The sequence below is a fragment of the Gossypium hirsutum genome, chromosome A07, assembly GCF_007990345.1.
Source record: "Gossypium hirsutum isolate 1008001.06 chromosome A07, Gossypium_hirsutum_v2.1, whole genome shotgun sequence".
Taxonomy (NCBI): Eukaryota; Viridiplantae; Streptophyta; class Magnoliopsida; order Malvales; family Malvaceae; genus Gossypium; species Gossypium hirsutum.
Window position 1 is genome coordinate 68770763 of NC_053430.1, and position 27096 is coordinate 68797858.

Consider the following 27096-nt stretch of genomic DNA (forward strand, 5'->3'; position numbering starts at 1 on the left):
GGGTTGCACTAAAAGTGGAGCTTCAGTCAAATGAGTTTTCAGTTGATCGAAGCTTTTCTGACATTTCTCCGTCCATTCGAACTTAGCATCCTTTTGAAGTAGCTTCGTCATTGGTGTGGCTATCATCGAGAAACCTTTTACAAATCGTCGGTAATAACCTGCGAGCCCCAGGAAGCTCCGAACTTCAGTAACATTTCTTGGAGGCTTCCAGTTAAGTATGGCTGAAATTTTGCTCGGGTCAACTCGAATACCCGTTTTGGATACCACATGACCCAAGAAGCTAACCTCTCTCAACCAGAACTCACACTTACTGAACTTCGCATATAACTGCTTATCCCGCAAAATTTGCATCACTAATCTCAGGTGTTCAGCATGTTCGGTCTCATCTCTTGAATAGACCAAGATGTCATCAATGAACACAACTACGAACCGATCCAAATATGGTCTGAAGATCCGATTCATCAAATCCATAAATACCGCAGGGGCATTAGTGAGCCCGAACGGCATCACTAAGAACTCGTAGTGACCGTACCTCATTCTGAAAGCAATTTTGGGTACGTCCGAATCTCGAATCTACAACTGATAATAACCCGATCTCAAATCTATCTTTGAAAACACTGATGCTCCCTTTAATTGATCAAACAAATCATCAATACGCGGTAACGGATATTTATTCTTTATCGTCACTTTATTCAGTTGACGATAGTCAATGCACAACCTCATGGTTCCGTCCTTCTTTTTCACGAACAATACTGGTGCACCCCAAGGTGAGAAACTTGGTCGAGCGAAACCTCTATCCGTCAACTCTTGCAATTGAGCTTTCAATTCTTTTAACTCGGTTAGTGCCATACGATACGGAGCTATCGAAATTGGCGTAGTTCAAGGTACAAGCTCAATACCAAACTCTATCTCCCGAACAGGTGGCAGACCCGGTAACTCTTCAGGAAAAACATCCGGGTATTCACAAACCACCGGCACAGATTCGGGTTTCTTTTCTAACTCTTTGTCATCAAGTACATACGCAAGGTATGCTTCGCACCCTTTTCTTACATATTTCTGGGCCAACATTGCTGATATTACAGCTGGCAACCCCCTTAAGTCCGTAGACTCAACTCGGATTATCTCGTTATTTGCGCACCTCAAATCAATAGTCTTGCTTTTGCAATTCACAACCGCATCATGCGCGGTCAACCAATCCAAACCAAGAATAACATCAAATTCGTCAAACGGCAAAAGCATCAAGTCCGCCGGAAAACAGAAACCTCGAATTACTAGGGGACATTTCTTACACACTTTGTCGACAAGCACGTAACGACCCAAGGGATTTGACACCCGAATTACGAACTCAGTAGACTCAACAGGTAGAGTCTTACTGGATGCCAAGGTTTCACATACATATGAATGAGTAGAGCCAGGGTCAATCAATGCAATCACATTAGTATCAAAGAGAGTGAAGGTACCAGTGATGACATCAGGGGAGGATGCCTCCTCTCGTGCGCGAATGGCATATGCTCTAGCAGGAGTACGGTTCCCGGCTCGAACAGCCGTATCAGAGGCCCCTCTCTGACTACCACCCCTACCTCCTAAAATTCTCGGTGGTCTACCTCTAGTTGCCACTCCACTAGGTCTTGCACCTTGAATTTTATTCTTCTCATCCAGCTCCGTGCAATCTCTAATGAAGTGGTCCTTCGAACCGCATCCGTAACAGGCCCTGTTAATAGACTTACCCCAACATTCACCTATGTGTCGTCTTCCACATTGGGGACATTCAGGTTTCTCTAGACGATTATTGCCCACACTAGCTACCGAAGTAGCTCGGGAGTCCGTCGATGGTCGTGCTCTGATGGAAATTCCCGCAGTCATCCTCGACTTATTAGTGTCCTCCCTGAACTTCTTTACAGCTGAGAACGGAGCTTTACCCGTCGATCTTTTACGATAGTCTCTAGCTTCAAATTCAGCCTTCTTTTTCCCCTTTCCAAGTTCTTCCGCCTTGCAGGCTCGTTCGACTAGTGTCACGAATTCTTTTATCTCCAAAATACCCACTAGTAGCTTTAAATCTTCATTCAATCCTTCTTCGAATCTTTTGCACATAGCAACCTCATCAGCTACACACTCCCGGGCATACCTACTGAGTCTTACGAATTCATGTTCGTATTCAGATACTGTCATACGGCCTTGCTTGAGTTCCAAGAATTCCTTACGCTTTTGATCGATGAACTGTTGACTAATATATTTCTTTCAAAATTCCGCTTGGAAGAAATCCTAAGTAACTCGTTCGTTTGGGACTATGGAAATCAAGGTCCTCCACCAATAGTAGGCTGAGTCTCGCAACAAAGATATAGCACAGTTTAGACATTCATCGGGTGTGCATGACAGTTCATCGAACACCCGAATGGTGTTATCAAGCCAGAACTCGGCCCTTTCGGCATCATCAGTAACTATGGCCTTGAACTCCTCAGCCCCGCGCTTCCTAATCAAGTCTACAGGTGGGTTACTCGGCCTCACAGGATTAGTAACTGATGGCATTACGGGCTCTTGGGGTGGATTATTCAAATTCGGGAATTGTTGGACAGCCGGATTGGTTCGGGCATATTGCGCGACCCACTCATTCATCATGGTAAAGAAGGCTTGTTTAGCCCCCTCACCTTGATTATTCGTAGATGACTGAGGTTCAACAGGAGGCGTCCCTTGTGCAGGAGCAGCCGCTATGCTTTCAACGTCATCCGCCAAGGTTCTCTCTACACCGGGATCCATTTACTAATCAAAACAAAAATTTTTAACCGTCAGAAGTCATCACACATTTAAACATTAACATATTTGGCATGTATAGCTAGACTCATACGTGCTATGGTAGTCCTAGAACCGACTAAACCATAGCTCTGATACCAATCAAATGTAACACCCCGAACTCGAGACCGTCGTCGGAGTCGAACACGAGGTGTTAACAGACTTCAAACCACTTAAAAAAAATTTTTCCAGACAAGCTGCCAATCTGCGTACTAGTCGCTTTAAAATTCATATCTTGAGTTCTGAAACTCAAAATCCAGTTCCATAAATTTTCCCTGAAACTAGACTCATATGCCCATCTACATATTTTTTCTAAAATTTTTGGTCGGGTCAACTAGTACAGTTTATTAGTCAAAGTCTCCCATGTTACAGGGGTCGACTACACTGACCTTTGCGCATTACGACTTGGATATTTCCCTGCACAGAGCTTCAATACTGATGCCATTTGTTTCTCTAGAACCTAGACTCAGAGAGAAATCTATACATATATGGCATGACTCCTAATTATCTCTGGTTAATTTATAAGAAATTTCCAAAGTCGGAACAGGAAATCCAGAAATCGCTCTGGCCCTGCTTCACAAGAGTTTACTTATCTGCTAACATACAGCTCACATGGTCGTTTCGTTTCTTCCATATGAAAGTAGACTCATCGAGCTTCGATTACATAATTTATTCATTAATTAATTCCATTCCTACTGTTTTTAGTGATTTTTCAATCTCACGTCACTGCTGCTGCCAACATCTGTTACTAAAACAACTATGCCTATTTCGTGATTTCTCCTTGATCTAACTAGTAATTCATCATACATATCCCCAATTTATAATCATGTCTAGCCATGCCAAAGGCTAATCATTATCAAACATCTCCCTACTACACTATTTCCATATCATGAATTTTAACACCAAAATAATCAACCATGACATATGGCATAATAACCGAGTAGGCCTCAACCGATACTCAACCAAAACCGAATTACCAAGACTTGTGTCCAAACATCATAGAACCAAATCCAACTGAACATTTATGCCATTTTCGCATGGCTAAAATTTTACATACCAAATTTCAACAAAACATAATAGCCTATACATGCCAAAATGTTCTCCTAGACCGACTAAAAAGAAGATACCAAAAGTTGCTAGCCGGTGTGATGGCTTCAATGACGGTCCCAAGCACGCAAAATGACGAGTCCAAGAAACCTAAAGTAGGCGACAAGCAAACACTGAGTGAGTATATAACTCAGTAAGTCATAAGCAATGCACTACCATACATTAATAACATTATCACAAGAGGAAACAAAATGGAACGAGGCTAGTTACTCCATCCACACCAAACCATACCATAGTTCCTTAGGCCTATCGGTTCCATCTCATACCAAGTCATGCATTCACATTCCATATACTAATTGATAGGATATTTGGGGCATTTTTCCATGGATGCTTTCATTCTCGTTACATTCATGCAACTAAATAACATTCCCTCTAATCCACGATGAGTCTCATGTACGTCACTACAAGCATAATTATCACATAAGTTCAAAACTTATCAAGCGAAAATTCCAAATATAAGCATAACGTCTATTAGCCACGAACTCAAGACACTTACTCGTTCGCTGTTCGTGACCAACTCAATAAGGTCGCACACTTAGTGTCAATAGTGCTTAAAAAAAACATATAGTAAGTCCGCACACTTAGTGTTATATAATAAAACTCGAACACTTAGTGCTTACATAATCAAACTCGCACACTTAGTGCTTACATAATCAAACACGCACACTTAGTGCTTACATAATCAAACTTGCACACTTAGTGCTATGCAATTTAAACCCGCACACTTAGTGCCAATCTCATGATCATAATTGTTTATACCCGCACACTTAGTGCTGAAATCTACATTTCAATACACCTCACCTTTTTTCTTTTTCATTCAATACTTTCATCACCCCATGCATACGTGTATATATATATATTTATCATTTTATTCGACATAATTACATAGACGTTTTGACTATTTAAATCAATACCAAATATATGCTTAATGACTTACTTTATGTTGGGTAAGACGGTTCCAACTCGGCTATTCGATGATCTTTTCTTTGCCTTTGCTTGATTCTCCTTGTGCTTAATCAATAAATCAATTAGTTTAACCATCTTTCTAAACATTCATACTTCAATTACACATGCATATGTATGTTTGTATATTCGGCAATGACAATGGTAATTTAGCAAACCTTAATTTAACTTATAATTGTTCATAACACATTTAAAGCATCCACTCCATTCCATCATTTTAAAGCACATACATTACTCAATATTATCCAAGTTCACATTCGGCATTTTCACAAATACACATGCCGATTTCATTCACTCATCTCTAATGTTAATTAAGAAATGCCGAATGTCACCAACTAAATGGCATACACACACTCACATGCATAAAAGTCATCCACACCTCCTATAGCTCATTCGGCATTCACAAAATCATACCATTAGAATTCATGTACAATACCGAACCTTTAGACATTCAAACATCTACCCTATTCTTTTCAAATCATCTAAACGGCAACACTCACATTTTAGCATTTAAATACAAAACATTTATTCAAGTAACTAAGCAAGTCCAAGTTCGGCTATTACACATATAAATACTATCAAATTAAATTTTTAACTAGATCAAACATCTCTCATCAACATTTATTCATTAAAACATAAAGAAAATAATCAAATCTCTTCATTAACCACCATGGCCGAATGCTCCATTCACCACCCAAATCCAAATTTTTAACATGGGCAAGGTAAGGAACTTAGTAACTAACTTAAAATAAGCTAAAATTTCAAAATCTAACATGAATTACTAACCTTGTTTTAAGCTTAAGATGGCCGAATGCTATATCCCTTTTTTTCTTTAAAGTTCGGCTACTAAGGGAGAAGATGAAACCAACATTTTGTCTTTCTTTTGTTTTTCTCTTATCCTTTCTTTTTCTTTTCCTTAGCTCACGGCAATGGGGGGGAAACAACCACACATTTTTTTGTTTTTCATTTCTTTATTACCCATACTCCCTATTTTATTTTTTTCTAACATACCTCACTAAGCCAACATGTTCCCAACATGTTTCCACCCATAGCATGGCCGGCCACTAGCTCAAATTTTGGGTAATTTGACATGCAAACCCATCATTTTCATAACATGCATTAATAGGCCACTTCACATTTGCCTAGCACATTTCTAAATTTTCTCACATAAGTCCTATTTAATAAAATTCACTTACAATTAACAAAATTCAAACATGAAATTTTCACACATGCATATATACATATAATAAACATCAAATATGATGGCTAATTATTAGTATGACTCGGTTTTGTGGTCCCGAAACCACTTCCCGACTAGGGTCAATTTTGGGCTATCACAAGTGGAGTGTAGAGGATGGATGGGTAGGATTTTTTTTTGCATTACTGTTACTGTTACTGTATTGGGCTAAGGCCCACATTGATACTGATACCGTTATGGGCTACGGCCTTAACTGATACTGGACTATCATTGAAACGGGCTTAGGCCAAAACTGTATTTGCCCACAGTTTGACTGATTTATTTTTGAAAAGGGATTACACACTGAGTTTTTCATAAACTCACCCTTCTGCTTCCCTGCGCAGGTAATCCTTAGGCGAGTCAGTGTTGCGAGGGACTCGATGGAGGCCACATCATTGCTATTGCTGCTGTTTTATACTTTTAATCTTTAAGCTATTTAATTTGGGTATTGCTATGTAATAAGGCCTCTTTAAAATTTTACTTTAATTTAGGATTTTCTTATTTTGATTTATATTTGCTAGTAGTAGGTCGCGACTTCTTAAAAAGATATAAGTTTTCAAAACACCACACTATTGCAACATATATCAAAAAGCTTTTGCTGCAAACACTATTTTAAAAAAAAAGTAATAAAAAACCCGAAATGATTAAATTTTACTAAACCTACTTGGATTTTTAACAACGAACAAGATACCTATAAATTTGTAGAAGATCACTACAAAGGTTTTTGATTTAATACGATACTTTTCAAGACACACTTCAATGTAACATCTCAGATTCGACTATAATGTCCAGGTCGGGTTTGGGGTGTTACATTTAATGGTATCAGAGCCAGGTTGCAAAACTCGACTATGGATTTGGGTTTCTTTTAAAACTTGGAATTTCGAAAAAGAATTATTTTAAATAATTTTTCCTGAATGTGTGGCACACTGAGTCTCCAGCCTGATTCTGTAAGTTCTCTGAAATTACTTTCTGCTTATATTGAAATGTTGAGACTACTGTAGGCAATAGACTGCACTGAAATACTTTGTTTAGGGTAACTTAAAACTATAGTATGACTGCAATCTGCAAAACAAAAATCTGATAATATTTTCCACAACATATCCTGTAACAAGCACTAGAATTGTAAACTGATACATAAGATTTATAATTCAGATAATATGCAAATCGATATAAGCACCAGAGGTACTCGTGGAAGGGGTACAAGAGGCCACAGCAGAGGCCATGGAGGTGCTCGGGCTGGGTCTTCGGCATAGGTTATATGCATAACAATGAAGCTAGAGAGGTAACGGCTTCACCTAGGACTGAGATTAAGTCACACGATTGTGAAGCTGGGGACGACGCACTGCCCCAAGCATGTTGTGGATTTTGGAAAGGGTCGCTGGGCTTAATACTAGAACTGTGGGCCGTGGGTCGGTGACGGAATGACTCAGGTCTAATGGGGATGAGATCTTTAGGGGTATCACTGGAGTTGCCCCTAATGTGGCTGAATATTGGATTGAGGCCATAGAGCAGATCATGGACGACCTCGAATGCACCCCAGAGCAGAAATTAAAAGGTGCAGTGTCATTGCTACTAGATAAAGCCTATCATTATTGGCCTACAGTTAAAGAGGGTATTCAGCCTGACCGGTTGACTTGAGAATTTTTCAAAACTACATTTCAAGAGAAATATGTGGGCGCTAGTTATGTGGATGCCTGGAGGAGAGAGTTTCTAAATTTTACTCAAGGGGATAAATTAGTAGCTGAATATGAGGCTGAGGTGCTAGTCATACTGAGGCGAGGTAGCCAGCATTGGTTTATACTGCACGTCACCGAGAGGACGGAGACACCCCAGATGTTATTACGGGTACGTTCTTTATCCATAATGTACCTTATACTGCATTGATTGATGTTAGGTCTACGCACTCGTATATAGCATGCACTGTGTTTGAGACTTTGGGTATTGTGGTTAAAAGCACTACGAGTGAGGTTACTATGGGTATTGTGGTTGAAAGCACTACAACTGAGGTTACCGTGTTGAGTCTATTAAGGCAGTCTGTGAGAGTGAATAAATTGTTTTAGGATGTACCCTTGGAGGTTCAATGAGTGATATTTTTAGCGGATTTAATGGAACTTCCTTTTGGAGAATTTGACTTAATATTGGGCATAGACTGGCTGGTTAAGCATCAAGTGAATTTGGGCTGTGCTGCAAAGTGGGTGGTACTAAAAATTGAAAAGAGTGATGACGTAGTTGTGATTGGGGAGCATCAAAATTATCTGTCAAATGTGATTTCTATGCTTAGAGCTGAAAAGTTGGTTCGTAAGGGTTGTGAGGCGTATCTAGCCTACATCAGTGCTTTGGGTTCTGAGATTCCATCTATTAGAGATATCAGAACAGTTACGTACTTTTAGGATGTCTTTCCCTATGAACTACTTGGGCTACCTCCAAACAGTGAAGTTGAGTTTGGGATTGAGCTTCTGTCTGGTACAGCTCTGGTATTCATCGCCCTTTATAGAATGGCACCAAAAGAGCATGAGGAGCTTAAAGCTTAGATTCAAGAGTTACTAGATCGAGGGTTCATCTGCCCTAGTGTGTCTCCGTGGGGAGCACCGATTTTATTTGTGAAAAGGAAAGATGGATCCATACGAATGTGTATCGACTACCAGAACCTGAATAAATTGACTATTAAGAATAAGTACCCGCTACCGAGGATAGACGATTGTTCGACTAGTTCTGAGGAGCTTCAACTTTCTCTAAGATTGATCTCCATCAGGGTATCATCAACCGCGGGTCAAGGGGACTGATGTTTACAAGACAATGTTTAGAACTTGTTATGGTCATTACGAGTTCCTAGTGATACCATTTGGACTGACGAATGCACTACCAATTTTTATGGATTTGATGAACCGAGTGTTCCAACCCTATTTGGATCGGTTCGTAGTGTGTCTATTGATGACATTCTGGTGTATTCGAGAACTGAAGATGAACATGATGCACATCTCCGACTAGTCCTGCAAATTCTGAGGGAAAAACAACTGTATGTTAAATTCAACAAGTGTGAATTCTAGCTACGGGAGGTAACATTTTTGGGTCATGTGGTATCTGCTGAGGGGATTAGGGTTAATCCTTGAAAAATTGAAGCAATTTTGGATTGGAAGCAGCCTAAGTCGGTATCTGAGATTTGAAGTTTTCTGGGTCTGGCAGGATATTATAGACGTTTTGTAGAAGGGTTTTTGTTGATTTCTGCACCTCTGACTAAGTTTTTGCGTAAAGGGGTACCTTTTGACTGGACTGATAGGCAGCAAGAAAGTTTTGAGAGGCTTAAGAAGGTTCTAACTGAGGCCCCTATCTTGATTCAGCCAGAGTCTAGGAAAGAGTTTACTATTTACAGTGATGCATCACACGTTGGTTTGGGTTGTGTGTTGATGCAAGAAGGTAAGGTGGTGGCTTATGCGTCTCGTTAGCTTAAGACACATGAGGCGAACTATCCGATACATGACTTGGAGTTGGCCGCTGTGGTGTTTGCACTGAAAATTTTGAGGCATTACTTGTATAGTGAGAAGTGTAACATTTACACGGATCAAAAGAGCCTTAGGTATCTCCTCACTCAGAAGGAGCTAAATCTTAGGCAACATAGGTGGATTGAGCTGCTTAAAGATTATGACTGTACGATTAAATACCATCCTAGAAAGGCTAATGTGGTGGCTAATGCACTAAGCCGTAGGGCTGTGACTGATCTAAGGGCGATGTTTGCTCGTCTCAGCTTATTCGATGATAGTAGTCTTTTATCCGAACTTCAGGTTAAACTAACATGGATTGAACAGATTAAGGGTAAACAGATGGAGGATGAGTCACTGGGTCTTCGATTCTGACAGATAGAGAGTGGGGAAGCTTCATATTTTGAACTGAATAGCGAAGGGGTACTTTGTTTTCGTGGGAGAATCTGTGTACCGAATGATACTGATTTGAGGCAGTTGAAATTGCAGGAGGTGCATAGTAGTCATTATGCTATGCATCCTGGTGGGAATAAGATGTACCGAGACCTTCGTGAGTTATATTGCTGGTCGAGTCTTAAGCGTGAAGTTACCAACTTTGTGAGTAAATGTCTTACTTGCCAACAGGTTAAGGCTGAAAATCAGTTACCTTCAGGGTTGCTTCAGCTAGTTAAGATTCCGCTTTGGAAATGGGAGAGAGTAACTATGGACTTCTTTAGTGGGTTGCCCTTAACGCCTACTAAGAAGGATTCAGTATGGGTTATCGTAGATCGATTGACTAAATCTACCCATTTCATACCTGTTCATATTGATTACTCACTACAGAAGCTGGCTAAGTTGTGTGTGTCAAAAATAGTGAGACTGCATGGGGTACCAGTTTTCATAATATCTTATAGGGATCCTCGCTTCACGTCTCAGTTTTGGAAGAAACTACATAAAGCACTGGGTACAAGGTTAGTTTTCAGTACTGCGTTCCATCCTCAGACCGATGGTCAGCTAAAGAGGATCATTCAGATACTGGAGGATATGTTAAGGAGCTATGTGGTAGAATTTTGAGGCAATTAGGAGGTCTACTTGCCATTAGTAGAGTTTGCGTATAACAATAGCTACCAATCTAGCATACAGATGGCAGCTTACGAGGCACTATATGGTCGTAGGTGTCATACTCCTACGTGTTGAACTGAGTTGGGCAAGCTGTGTATTTTTTGCCCTAAATTAATTTCTGATACTGAGGATAAAGTTCAGTTGATTCGGGATCAACTGAAGGCGACATCTGACAGACAAAAGTAGTATGCAGATTTGAAGCGAAAAGAGATAGAGTATTCTGTGGCAAACTTAATTTTTCTCAAGGTCTCGCCATGGAAGAAGGTATTGCAGTTTAGTCAGAAGGGCAAGTTAAGCCCTAGGTTCATTGGGCCTTACCGTGTATTGAAGCATGTGGGACCGATTACCTATCCACTTGAGTTACCTCTAGAATTGGACCAGATTCATGATGTGTTCCACGTCCCTATGCTGAGGCGATATCGATATGATCCTGCGCATATCGTCTCAACTAAGGAGATTGAGGTTAGGCCAAATCTGACCTTCGAGGAAGAGCCAATTCAGATTTTAGACCGTGATGTGAAGTTTCTGAAGAGGAAGTCTATTCCATTGGTTAAGGTACTATGGTCTAATCACAGTTCTGAGGAAGCCACGTGGGAACCTGAGAAGATGATGCGACAACAATACCCTCATCCGTTTTGACCAGGTAAATTTTGAGGCCAAAATTTTCTTTTAGAGGGTAGAGTTGTAACGCCCCAAAATATAGGTACTTATTTCTTGTGTGTTGTGTAACACAAATGCATGTTTGCTTCAGTGGTTAAGTGTCTTGAGAAGTGTTGGAGGAGTCCTGAGTTCAAGCCTTGGCTTGTACAAAAAGTTTTGTTTTTGCTTGAATTAAACTTGTCTTAGGTCAGTAGGTCTCTTAATTAAAATTGGGTAAAGTGTGTCATAAAAAGCTTGCTGGTCCAGGGGATAGAGGCGTGTTACTGTTATTAAGGGTCATGACTTCGAGTCCTACTGCGCGCAAGGGGTGTTTTATTTTGAAAGTGGTCGTGTGAGAGGTTGTGTGTCAGTGGAACTCTATTGCTTGGGCAGTTCAAGTGTTTAAAGGCGTGGGGAGAGTGCAGCGGAAATTTAGGAGAAGAAAGAGGGATTTAGATGGTGATTGGTTTGAGGATGTTGTGGAAAGACTTTAGGAGGAAATCAAGGAGATGTGAAGGGGGAGAGTGTTAGTGCCGTGGGGACTCTAGGTACTCAAGGGAATTTAGCTTGGGGGTGTAAGAGGTTTCTTTTTTCTCATTTCGTTGCTACCTAGGCTGTTTCCTTTAACTTTTTGCACTTTCGGTATTAGGAGGCCAATTATTGCTTGAGGTTTTGGTAGCTAAATTCTGAGTGTGACCATTTGGGTATTTTGTTCTCCTTCTATATTCTTTCGGTTTGCTTTTCCTTTAGACCATTTCACTTCAGTTGCCGGATCTTTTTTCCTCTCTCCAACTATTTTGTCCATGGTTTATTCTTCTCATTCACACATTTTCTCAAATGGTTTCCTTTTGGCCGAATGCCTATTGCCCTCCTCTCTCTCAAACCATTTCGGCTTTAGCTTGGGGGATTGATTCTTTCCAGCCTTCTTCTCATCTCTCTTAATCTTTTTGCTTTCTCTTGAAAAAATTGAATGCTCCTTTTCAATTGTGTCGACTTCTAGGCTTGGGTCTTGGCTGAATATTAGTTAGTCTTCTTCTCAGGAAATTTTGATTTCATTTTTTTTGTAGGTCGAATGTATCTTTCTCACTCATTCTCTATTCCACCGTAATGGTTGTCATTTAACACTGTGGTTCTGTGGAATGTTGCTAGGGGCTCAATCTCAATATTCATAGGTTGGATTTTATTTTGAAATGTTGAATTTTGGTTTATGTAAATATGAGCCATGCGAAAATGGCTTATTACTTTGATAAGTTTTGATTTAATGCTTTGGTGTTCAGATATTGCTTTAATGTGTTATATGCTTGGAAATTGTTGATGATTTTGGATGTATATGTGGTTGATGAATCAGCTATGGTATACATATTCATAAGTATGCTTGGTTGATTCGACTATGATTCGTGCTACGATAAAGTATACATGTAAACTTGGTTGATATGTTTGGTTAATGTGTTACATGTGATTTGGCATCAATTGATATTTGGTTATGTCCGAACATGGTAAGAGTTTATTTTAATATATTTATTACATGGTATGTAAGTTTTGTGTTTGGATAAATACAGTTGTATTTGGTTAGGTGATAAAATATAAATGATGGTTATGAACTAGTTGTGATTTGGTAATAATAATCATGATTCGGGTAAATCATGGTTGGTATATTTGTATATTAATTCATTTCAATGGGAGGTTATATGCATATGAAATGATAGGGTAAAATGAAGAAAATGTAACTTTGAACATAGCATGATTATTAGGTATGTTTATATTCGAGTAATGCATTGAAATATTGACCAAATGAATAGTGAATTTCGTATTTTAAAATAAAAAGGTAATATGAATTTTATATGATGCATATATGTTCTATTTGGTTAAAATGATATGATCATGTGTAATTGGTTTTGTGAATAACTTATTGGTTTGGTTATATGAAATGTTTCTTGCATGTAAAGTAATAGGTAAAATGAAAGTAGACATTGAATAAAGCATTTGTATTTAGCATGTTTTATTTTTCTATTATTACATTGGAAATTGACTATATGAAAAGCAGTTCATGCTATAAAATAACCAAATGGTTATATGTGAATCTAATAAATTGTTTTGTTCTTTGTGTATTAATGATTCAAGATTTGTTAAACTAAAGTTTTAAATGTATGTTTTCAAATTTAATCTAAATGATTGTGTGAATGCATGAAAGTTGTATCTTTTCCAGTAATGCCCCGTAACCCTATTTTAGTGACGGATACGGGTTAGGGGTGTTACACTCATGGAGCCAAAACTCACATTTGCTAAACTTTGCAGATAATTTCTTATCACGTAGAGTTTGTAACACAACTCTCAAATGCTCAGTATGTTTAGATTCATCTCGCGAATAGATCAGAATATCGTCAATGAATACAACAACAAATCTGTCTAAATACAATTTGAATATCTGGTTCATTAAGTCCATAAAAACTACAGGAGTATTAGTTAATCCAAAAGTCATAACCAGGAATTCATAATATGCATACCTCGTTCTGAACGTGATTTTCGGTACATCTAACTCTTTAACTCGCAACTGATAATAACCCGATCTCAAATCAATTTTTGAAAATACTATTGCCCCTTTCAACTGATCAAATAAATCATCAATCCACGGTAGAGGATATTTATTCTTTAAAGTCACTTTATTGAGCTATCTGTAGTCGATATACATTCTCATCGTGCCATCTTTCTTTTTCACAAACAATATTGGTGCACCCCAGGGTGAATAACTCAGTCGTGCAAAACCTATATCTGTCAATTATTGCAACTGAGCTTTCAACTCTTTTAATTCTATTGGAGCCATTCTGTACAGAGGTATCGATGGTGTTGTTCCCGGTACTAATTCAATACCAAATTCAACCTCTCTGATCAGTAGCAAACCCAGTAATTCTTCTGGAAATACATCCAAAAATTCTCAAATAACAGGTACTGATTCAATCTTTGATTTAGACACTTTATTATCTAGTATGTATGCTAGATATGCATCATAGCTCTTTTTCATATATTTCTGAGCTAACACAGACGATATCATAGTAGGTAATTCACTCGAGTCATCAGACTTAATCTGAAGAGTCTCACCATTTTGACATTTTAATTCGATAGTCTTTCATCTACAATTCAAACTACATCATGCATAATCAGCCAATCCAAACCCAGAATCGCATCAAACTCATCAAACGGTAGAAGCATCAAGTCAGCCCGAAAATAGTAACCCCGAGTCATCAAAGGACAATTCTTACAAATTTTATCAACTAAAACAAACTTGCCTAAGTGGTTGGATCCTTTAATTACAAACTCTGTAGACTCGACATGTAAACTCTTTTTAAATACTAGATTCATATAGATATATGAATGGGTTGATCCAGGATCTATCAACGCAACTATATCAGTATCAAAAAGAGAAAAAGTACATGTAATAACATCTAGCGAAGATGCCTCCTCCTGTGCACGAATAGCATAAGCTCGGGCAGGTGCTCATGCATTAGATCTTACAATAGAATCTCTCGTAGCACCTTGGTTACCACTCATATTTCTAGTGTTTCGGGGTGGTCTCCCTCTAGTAGTCGTATTACTTACTTTCGCCAGTTGATCTCTTTCAGTTGTAAATTTTTTTGGACAGTCTCGAAGATAATGATCAAGAGATCCACATTTGAAGCAAGCTCTACTCACTAACCTATATTCACCGTAATGTTTCTTATTGCAATGTTTATATTCAGGTCCTACATTTCTAACACTTCCCACGCTGGCAACGGATGTCGCTTGAGGTTTAGAGCTGAAATGTCTCGTATCTCTATCTCTAATTGAAATTCCTACAGAAGCCATAGAACGAGGATGATATTCTCTAGATTTCTTTAATGCTGACTGATGTGATTTGCTCGTAAATCTCTTTCTAAAATCTCTAACTTCTGAATCGGCTTTTCTTTTCTCTTTGCAAAGCTCTCCTGCTTTACAAGCTCTGTCAAATAGAACTACAAACTCTTTCAGCTCAAGAATTCCAACTAAAAGTTTGATTTCTTCATTCAATCCATCCTCGAACATTTTACACATTATAGCTTCAGAAGAAACACATTCACCAGCAAACTCATTGAATCGTACAAACTCTCTTTCATATTATGTTACTAACATACGACCCTATTTCAAGTTAATAAATTCTTTTTGTTTCTGATCAATGATCCTTTGGCTGATGTATTTCTTTCTAAACTTAACTTGAAAGAACTCCCAAGTAACTCTTTCTCGCGGGACTATGGATATTAAGGTATTCTACCACTGATATGCAGTGTCTCTCAATAGTGATACAACACATTTTAAACATTCTTCAGGTGTGCATGACAGTTCATCAAATACCCTAATCGTGTTTTTAAGCCAAAACTCAACTCTATCAAGGTCATCGTTAACAGTGGCTCTGAATTCCTCAGCCCCGTGTTTCTGTATTTTATCCACAAGTGGCTTATTCAATCACAACGGATCCATACCTTGAGGAACTATAGGGATTAGTTGGGGAATAGGTGGGGGTGGAGGTTACTGAACAGCCGGGTTCATACGAATGTACTGTGTGAACCACTCGTTCATTATCTGAAAGAAGGCTTCTTTAGCCTCACCCCCGTGACTACTCATCACGGGTCTAGATACAAAAGACGATGTTCCCTGAGCGGGAGCTGGCGCGTTATTCTTTACATCATCCACTACAGCTCGTTCGAGATCCATTGCTTTATAAAAACACATTTGAAAATGTCAGAAGTCATCACACTATCACAATTTTATATATGGCATGTATAGCTAGACTCACATATGCTATATTATCCTAGAACCGACTAAACTATAGCTCTGATACCAATAAATGTAACACCCATAACCCGTATCTATTACCGGAATAGGGTTACGAGGTATTACCGATCAATAAACATCATTTAACATACATAACCCATACATTTGCATACATATACAATTACCATTCAATACAATCATATTAGCCCTTATAAGGGCTTACGAGGCTTTAAACATGCTTTAAAAGTGGTTTAGTACTAAACCGGTAACATATGAAAATTTTGGAAACTTAGAAAAATTTTAACATTTCAAGGGTCACACACCCCTGTGAACAGGCCGTGTGCCTCACACAGCTAATAGACACACCCGTGTCACAAGCCGTATAGAAATAGGGCATACATATTGACTTGGGTCACATGCCCGACCACACGCCTGTGTGTCAAGCCCGTGTGCCCTTCAAAATGGCCACACACGCCCGTGTGCCAGGCCGTATCAAACCTATAAGGTATATTGACTTATGCAACACAGCCAAGTCACATGCCCGTGTGCTAAGTCGTGTGCTAAATAGGGGACATACTAACTTGTACCACACGGCCAGTCACACGCCCGTGTGTGAGACCGTGTGGAGCATACTGACTTCATTTTAACAACAACAGTAGGGGACACATGGCCACGTAACATGACCGTGTGTCACACACGGCTAAGACACACGCCCGTTTCTATGCCCATGTGGACAAAAATAGGCTATTTGCAAAGCCATTATGCCACCCAAATTTCACATGTAAACACAAGCATAAATGGTAACATTTTTACAACACAATAGGCAGTCATTTCAAAACATTTCATACACATATAATGCCAATTCCACATAATATTTAATTGCTTAACTAATATCATACATTTTCCATTCATAAGTTTACCTTATAACAAACACATTTTCACATCTCCATTCCATCAACTATTTGCCAAAACATACTAAAATATAACATTTATTTTAGCCAAATCACATATCTTAACTTATACACAAAATGTACCAAACCATAATCTCAAGTAACCATAACTATTACAATTATAACAAGCCTATACATGTCATATTTACAATTATCCACAAGTTCAAAAGTACCAATCGGCAATTGGATAGTGTGATGTGTAACTTCGACTTGTCTGAAATGAGCGAGCTATCGAACCTCTATAAAACATGGAAAAAGAAATAGAGTAAGCTTTATAGCTTAGTAAGCCCGTATAATTCAGAATTAAACTTACCATTTATACAAAATCAAGACAAATAATCAAGGTGTATTCAATTCAATTACCAAATGCCTAAACCCAAGCATTCATCACAAGTTAGTCACCTAAATACATGAAATCATCCATTATATCAATACATTGCATCATATCAAATTCATATATCATGTACAACATTGGTAACATTTCATTTTCAATCATATAAATAATAATTCATTTGAAAGCCATAACTCATCTGTATAAACAGAATGTATGCCCGTTCAACTTATTAGAATCTCGAGGGATACTCGGGTGATATACAATACATATAAATTAGTAATCCATCAATTTCTTATCATTTTTTGCTCTTTCAAGCTATGAAGAGTAAGCTCCTCCTAAGCTGATGAACAGTAAGCTCTATTGAGCTGAAACGGTAAGCTCTGACGAGCTGAATTAGTAAGCTCATACGAGCTGAGAACAGTAAGCTCATACGAGCTGAGACCAATAAGCTCTTACGAGCTGATATATCAATAAGCTCATACGAGCTGTGATGAGTCCGCAACACATGCAGGATCTCAACCAATACAGCAACCCTAGTGACATGTCATTTGCGACAGCCCTAAATTGACCCTAGTCGGAAAGTGGTTTCGGGACCACGAAACTGAGTCTTATAAATAATTAAAGGTTATATTCTGTGTTTATGATGTGCGTAAATGCTTGTGTGATAGTTCCATACTTTAATTTGGTCAGTGTATGTGAAATTTATTAGTAGGGACTTATGTGAGACAATTTAGAAATATGCTAGGCAAGTGTTAAAGTGGCCTATTAATATATGTGGGAAAGTGCTTGTCCTTGCATGTCAAATTAGCCAAATTAAAGCATAGTGGCCGGCCATGCTATGGGTGGAAACATGTCACAAACATGTTATGTTAGTGATGTATGTTAGGAAAAATAAAATAAGGAGCATGGTAATAAAATAATGAAAGGGAATATGATGAAAACAAAGAAAAAAAAGTGTCCATCCTTTTTCATTTCTTTTGGCCGAAAGTTCTAAGGAAGAAGGAAGGAGCTCTTGCTTCATGTTCGGCTTGGAAGAGGATTAGGAAGAGGTTCGGCCATACTTGTATCTAGGTTAAGGTATGTTTGATGTTGTGCCATGAGATTCATGCATGTTTTAGTTGTTAGCTTGAGTTCTAACTAGCCCATGGTTTAAATCTTTGCTATGTGAGGGAGATGATACTCGGCCATGGGTGTTGTCTTCTTGGTGGATGTTTGATGTTGTGTTGGTGAGGTATGAAGATGATAGAGTGTGTGTGAGAACTTGAAAAAGGTAGGTCTTAGCAACTTCATGAAGCAATCGGCCATGGTATATCCATAAGTATGATTTATGCTTGTTATGTTACTCATGGTTAAAATGATTCGGCTATGCTTCATGTAAAAATAAAATATACATGTGAATTCGGATATATGTTTATATTTGGTTAATGATTTATCCTTGTGAAGTATAAATTTGTAACATGATTTGAGTTGGAAGTTATTATAATGTATTTGTGCATTCGGGTATATGATGAAAATATATATGAAATGGTTATAATCAACCTTATGATTCGGCTCTTGCACATATATATATGTTTGCACATGATGTATTGGTATGCCATTTATGTGTGGTATTAAGTATATAATTGGCCTCAACATATACATGCATACTCGGCCACATGAGAAGATTAGTGTTGCATGTATTCGGTTAAAGGCAAGCATATTGATGCCTTTATCTTGGTTTAGACAATCGGCTAAAAGGGAGTGTGGGTTAATATGTTGAGTTGATTCATGATTTCACATGTATGTGACTTTAATGTCTAATGTATATATATGGGCTAAGTACCTTGAGTTCCTCTTTTCGATGCTCAAATGATTAAATCAATTTATTTGTTAAATTAAGCTCAAGAGCAAAGGGGAACTAAATCCGATAAAGGGAAGGAAAAAGTGGTCGAATAGCCATCGAAATCGTTCGACAACATCCGAGGTAAGTTTTCGAGTAACGAGACTTAGTTTACAATTTGATTAAGTCATGATGTATGAGCATAACAAATACGTGGTGATATGATGATTCTACTTGAATCGTATGTTGAGTTAATTAGTCTATACGTATGACGGGTAGCCGTATGTGCATAGAGATAGTGTCATAAAGCAAATTAAACCATGCTGTTTGTATGTGGCTAGTGAGCCAAAAATGGGATTGCTTAATACGTGACGTGTGTTTGAACTCCAATTATGAAAATGAAATATAGATGTGTCATGATTTATTGATATGTGTATGAATATTTGGATGATAACTGGGCTAAGTCCCGAAGGCAATTGCGCTAGTGACTAGTTCCGGGCAAGTCCCGAAGGCATTTGTGCAAGTTACTATATCCGGACAAGTCCCGAAGGCATTTGTGTGAGTTACTAAATCCGAGCTAAGCCCCGAAGGCATTTGTGCGAATTACTAAATCCGGTCTAAGTCCCGAAGGCAATTGTGCGAGTTACTCTAACCGGGCTATGTCCCGAAGGCATTTGAGCGAGTAGCTATATCCGATTAAATTCCGAAGGTACGTGATTTCGGAATGAGCGATCTTGCTGTAATAATTTCAATTAATACGCTCGTAAAATCTCAACAATGAGGTATGTTTCGTATGTGCATTGGAATAATTGATTCCTTTTGAATATTATTCGCTCAGTCGATTAATGAGCTTCCGGTCTTTGGTTAAGTTGATCCGTTATGTATGAATATAGGGCTTGGAATGTGAAGTAGGAATGATTTCGAGAATATGTGTATATGAAATTATCCGCTTAGTTATATGAATGCTATACTTTAGTCGTGCTTAATTTTATGGCTCAAAGCTTACTAAGCATTAAATGCTTACTCCGTTTCTTTGAATCTCTGTTTTATAGATTTTGGTTCGTCAGCTATCGGACTCGGGATTTTTGGAAGTCGAAGTCTCCCACACTATCAAAACCCTTTTGGTACACTTTTGGTTGAACTCTGAAAATGGCATGTATAGGACTACCCTTTTTGTTGTTGGTCATGTACCCTTTGGTTTTGTATAAATTTGGATAGCCATGCGAAAATGGCTTATATACACTTTGGGCATGGTATTATAATCATTTTGTATGTTGTTCATTAAGAGGTATGGAAATGTTTGGAAACGATTAGCCATTGGAATGGTTAATCATGATCATATTTTGTGCTATATATGCTAAAGTGCTAGTTGAATCATGGAAACTATGAAATAGGTAAAGTCTACCTTAAAGGCAGATGCTGACAGCAGCAGTGATGTGGATGTGAAAAATCACTAAAAATAGTAGAAATGGAATTAAATAGTTAATAAATTATGTAAACGAACCTTGATGAATCTATTTTCATAGGAAAGTAACGAAACAATCATATGAACAGTATGTTAAGAGATATTTAAGTTTTCGTGAGACAGGGCCAGAACGGTTTCTGGATTCCCTGTTCCGACTTTGGAAATTCATTATAAATTAACCAGAGATAATTAGAAGTCATTCCATATATGTATAAATTCCTTTTTGAGTCTAGTTTCTATAGAAACAAACGGCATCAGTATTGAAGCCCTGTACAGGGGGATATCCAAGTCGTAATGCGCAAAGGTCAGAGTAGTCGAACCCTGAAACAGGGGAGACTTTAACTAATAAACTGTACTAATTGGCTTGACCAAAAATTCTAGAAAAAAATTTTTATATTGACATATGAGTCTATTTTCGGGAAAAATTTACGGAACTAGTTTTCGAGTTTTGAAACTCAAGATATGATTTTTAAGGCGACAGTGATGCAGTAACCAGCTTGTCTGGAAATTTTTAAATGGACTGTGAAAATAAATGAATTTAGTCCGTTCACACCTCGTGTCCGACTCCGGCAACGGCCTCGGGTACGGGGTTTACAACATTCGTATCCTACGAATTCTTAAAGTTCAAACGGGTCTCAGTAATAAATAAGCTATATCGATATGTAACATCCCAAAATAGGGCCTAAACGAAATAGTGGTTGCAAAACCACGAATCTGAGATAGAAAAGTATATTCCGATTAATTTTTATAATTTACCGAGTGATTAGATGCATGTGTTAGAGTATCAATGGAAAATTTTATAGATAGCATGCTTAATTTACCTACTAGGGCTTAATTGCAAAAGTTGATAAATATGAGTTTTAGATGCTAAAGGATTAAATTGAAGAGTATAATTGAAGTAGAGGTCCTTAAATGGTAATTAGACCATTAGGTTTCATGGACAAAAAATTGACATACATAGATAAAAATAACTAAAGTTTTAATGAAGGGTATTTTAGTCATTTGGTAATTAAAAGATTAAAAAAGGGAAATAGATGGAAAAATGTGTCCATCTTCTTCATTAGTCTTAAATTTCAAGGGTTCTCCATAGCTAGGGTTTTTTCAAGCTTCCAAGCTTCATAGTAAGTGATTTCAAGCCCCGTTCTTAATGTTCTTTACGTTTTTGAAGTCCCGGTAACTTGATTTAGCTTATTCTAGCAATAATTTAACATAGGGTTCATATTTGGAAAACTACCCATAAGTGAAATGTGTTTATTTTGATGTTTTATGGTAGAATATGAAGCTTGAAATTATGTTAAACGACTTGAGCTAAGCGATTTTAAGCGAAAACGAGTAAAACGACATAACCAGTAAAAATACCTAATGGTCAGAAGTACATGTTAGAGTGGGAATTTGATGTTGCCATAGGTAAATAAATGATCAGCATGTCATAAAATATAAGAATTAGGGATAAAGTTTCATTTCCAAGCCTTGGGGAAAAAGTGTAAATATGCAAAAGTTTAGGGGTAAAATCATAATTTTTCCAAAGTTAGAGTTAGGGATTTTTTTGATAAATGTGAATATTAAATAAGTTAAATTTGCTATTATAAATCAAGAAGAATGAAATTCGGGGTTAGACCGAGGAAAGAAAAAGGTTAAGGACTAATTCGAAATATTTGATCGTATTTTGTATCGAGGTAAGTTTGCGGTAAATAAATGCAATGTTTTATTATTTATTATTAATGATGTTATTTTTCAACATCTATATATTTATTTTATAAATTTATTCCTTGATGATTCAAGCAAGAATTGACGGAGAAATGATACTTAAAAGTCTCGGTTGAACCTTAAGAATGTGTAGGATACAAATGTCATGACATTAGGGTTTAAGGATACCAAGTAAGACCATGCCAAGGCATGGCATTGGTAAGTTTTACAAGGCAAGGAAATCATGTAAGACCATGTCAAGACATGGCATTGATAAACTACTATAAGGCAAATATCCCATGTAAGACCATGCCAAGGCCTGGCAATGGTGAGTTCATAAGGCAAGGATACCACGTAAGACCATGTCAAGACATGGCAATGGTAAGTTTAAAAGGGAAAGGTACCCAGGTATCCTTAGTATTCCAAATGGTTCAACGAAAAATTCAAAGAGTGTACCAAAGGGAAGGTAAGATAAGTCCATGTTCGAAAGGTTCAGGTTATCTTGATAATTCATTTAGAATGTTGTTATTTATTTACATGCAAACTTACTAAGCTTTATGCTTACTCCCTTTCTTTTCTCTCTTTTTTATATTATCGCAAAACCAACTCGAAAAATCATAAGGACGTCGGAGATCACCTCACACTATCAACGAGTTATCTCAGTATTTTGTGACTAGAAATACTTTAAGTTATGGCATGTATAGGGACTTGGCTATTTTGTGTGTATGTCCTTATGATATGATTAAATAATGGCATGTGAATACTTGGTAATGATTAGCTTATGGTATAGCTAAATAAGAACATGTTTTGGTATTATGTATGCCTAAATGAGGTTTGATGCAAAGAAACTATGAAAGAGTAAGAGTTGGCCATGGAATAGTTAGGAAACAGCATCAGTGATGTGGATTTGAAAAATCACTAAAAATTTTAGAAATGGAATTAAATTATGAATGAGATATGAAATTAAAGCTTATTGAGTCTATTTTTGTAGGAAAGAAATAGAGCAAGCAAAAGAAATTTATATTCTAAGATATTTAAATTTCTATGAAACTGGTTCAGAGTGACTTCATCATCCCCTGTTCCAAATTTGGAAAATCACTAACAATTGTACAAAACGAATTATTAGTCAAAATTTATATTTATAGATTTCTTATATTTTCATTAGAAATAAATAGAAGTGTTATCTGATTTATGTATAATGAGATAATCAATTTTTTGTGAAGAGAGGTCAGGTCCGCTGAACTGCAAAATAGGGGAATATTTAATGAATAAACTGTACTAATTAGCCTAACCAAAAATTCTAGAAAAATTATGGTAAGAAGATATATGAGTCTAGTTTTAGGGAAATTTCACAGATTTAAATTTCGAGTTTTTTAACTCGAGTTATAACTAGTTTAGTGACTGTTACGCAGATGGACTATTTTATTATGAATAGTGAATAAATTGTTTTGATTTGTGCAAGTAATCGGAAAATTTCTAATGTTCCCAGTTTAGTCCCGAACCGTTCCAATTGCACGTTTTAGGCCTCAAAGGCCCTTTTTATGGATTTATTGGATGAATGTTAGCGAATTAATAGTTATTTTAAAAAGTAATTTTTTTATGCCCCGAACAGGTAAGATAAGTCTGGTAACGCCTCGTGCTCGACTCCAGTGACGGTCTCGGGTAAGTGGTGTTACACGATATGGAGTTCATAATCCAAATATATCAAGTACTCAATTATACACATTCATTACAATTATTTCAAGTATTTAAAAGTTCGATTCTAATTATACGAACTTACCTCGAGTTACTCGGATGGAAACTATCGACTATTCGTCCACTTTTCTTTTTTCCCGGATTTAATTCTGATCTCGACTTATCTTGATCTATATATTATCAAATTCAGTACATTTAGTATTAAATCAATTCAATTTAGCCCATAATTCATATTTTAATAAATTTACACATTTTCCCCTAAACTTTCATATATTTACAATTTAGTCCTTTTCACATAAAATTGTAAATTCATGCAATTTAGTACAATTACATGCTTAGCCAAATTTACCACATGTTACTAGCAGCCCAAATTTTCAATTTATTCACACTTTTAACCACCACATTTTACATTTTCACAATTTAATCCCTATTTTGCATTTTTGTCAAAAAGTCACTTTACAAAACTAGTTTAACTATTAACAAATATTCAAAATCCATCATCAACCCTCAAATAACTCAAGCATTCAACAATGGCAACATGTTAAATCTTTAACCATTTCAAAATCTAAGGTACGAGCTAGCTATAATACGAAGCAACGATCACAAAAACATAAAAATCATCAAAAATTGAGTCAAAATCACATACCAATTTAAATTCCAAGTGACTGAACCCTAGAGAGCAAAATTTTCTTCTTTTTCTTCTTTAAAATCGGCTAAGTGAAGATGACAATGAGAAAATAGAACCATTTACCATTTTAACCTTAAAATTAATTCAAAATTTCATTTATACCAAACCATTAACATCCACTAACATAAAAATGGTATATTCATCACTTAAGGAACTTTACTTTAATGTTCTATAGCTATTTGACACTTTTAGCTAATAGAACACAAGTTTTACACATTATGATATTTACTCCTTTTTACCAAATTAAGTATTCAAACAGTAAAATATCCTTACGAAACTTTCACACTATAATTCTATCATGCTGTAAACTTTAATAAAATAATTAAATAAATATTTTGACCTTGGATTTGTGGACCCAAAACCACTGTTCTAATTTGACTAAAAAACGGGCTATTACAACCAGTGACCACATAAGGTGTTGAAGCTTCCTGTCAAGCATGAATCGCATAACCCTAGCTGGTGCTTGTGCCTCAGATCTAACAACAGAATATTTTGTTTCACTTTGACTACTTGTAACACCCCAAACCCGCCCTAGACATTACGACCGAATTTGACGTGTCGCATCAAAGTGTTGTTGAAAACCAGGCTTGTCAATAAAATATCGTTATTAAATTTTCAATCCCTTTTAATTATTATCTAAAAAAATTTCTCGTCAAAATGTTTACCCTTTTAACTATCAGTGTTATATTAAATTGATTTAAAAATGCTGAAGCTTTTTAAGTCGATGAAGTTTAAAACGCGTGTTTTAAAAAAACAATAATTGTTTTAAAAACTTGTCTTTACCTAGACTAGCAGTTTAAAAGAAATAATTCCAAGCCCAATTAAAAATTAATACCCACAAACGGCCATATTACATAATTAAAAACCCAAAAGTGTAATTTAAATTAAATTAAGTCAATTGCAAGACACAGTAGTCATGTGGCCACCTCCAAGTCCCTTGCAGCACCAAATTGCCTAAGGTTGGGGATTACCTGTACAGTTAAAAAGGAAGGGTGAGTTTACGAAAACTCAGCGTGTAGCCCCTATCAGTCAAACAGTAAATAATGCATGCAGTAATAGTCTGGGCCTAAGCCCTATTCAGTAACAGTACAATCTGGGCCTTAGCCCTATACAGTAACAGCTTGGACCTAAGCTCAATACAGTAACAGTACAGTCTAATGCAAATATGCATCCCACCCAAATCCAGCCAGCACCCCACCCGTACCAACCAACCCACCATATGAGGATATAAATCAACCACCCAGCCAGCACACCAATATCGGAGTAAAACTACCTTAATAATAATGCAGCATAGCTGCCAAAAAAGTAAATGTGGCAAAGCCACTAGTATCAGTAATTGTGGCATAGCCACCAGTAATAGTGAATGTGACATAGTCACGAGTACAGTACTTCCTCCACATCAAAATCCTGACCCCATGCAGTATGTCATGTCATAAATATTACGTATATGTAAATTCATACTCAGTACAATCATATGTGTGTAAATCATAAGCACATCAGTCATACAGAACCTAAGGGCTACTCGTCATTTTGTCATACAGGGGTAATACGATCATTTTACCCTATAGGGGCATTACGGTCATTTTACCCTATAGGGGTATTACGATCATTTTACCCTACAGGGGTATTACGGTCATTTTACCTTACAAGGGTATTACGGTTATTTTACCTATTTTGGGGTTTCAGCTCAGATAACAACCTCTCCGAAGGTCTACAGTCACTTGGAACGATACAGATAACCTAAATGATCATAACGGTGTAAATTGGCCCAAGTGGCTTCAAACGCTCATGTGGCCAATTTAGCCCTAATTTAGTTACAGCTATGTGACCTGCATAGCCCAGTCCAATATTTATTACTTACTGTGGATTTAATCTGTGTGGGGCCCATGAGTTCATTTGGTACACACGGCCTATTTCGGCCCAACGTGGCCCATAACAACTCAAGTCCACGGAATCGCTCGTGGTGGCCTTTACAGTCTATCACCTATGGTTTGTGGGCTTGGTTTACCCCACAAGCGATTGCATGCTCGTGAAGCCTCAAATGCCAAAGTTTCGGCACTTTGGCTTTTCGGCTTTTACCGATATAGAGTAAGGAAGGGTGTGGTTACACACTTGTTTATGCAACCGTTCCAAGTTCCTCGAGCGCCCAACCTACATTTAATTCAACATACAGTCAATCATTCATTTATTAGTGTTCATAAACACTACATCCCAAAATCAGTACTCCCACTTACCTTGACCGAAAGTAGTGTGGTTAAATACACATAGATCGATAACTACAACGTTCACACGCTTCTTGCCGTATAACTGCATAAACCATAGATCTTATTAAATAGGATTGCTCATAGGTGTAGCCTAAATCCATGA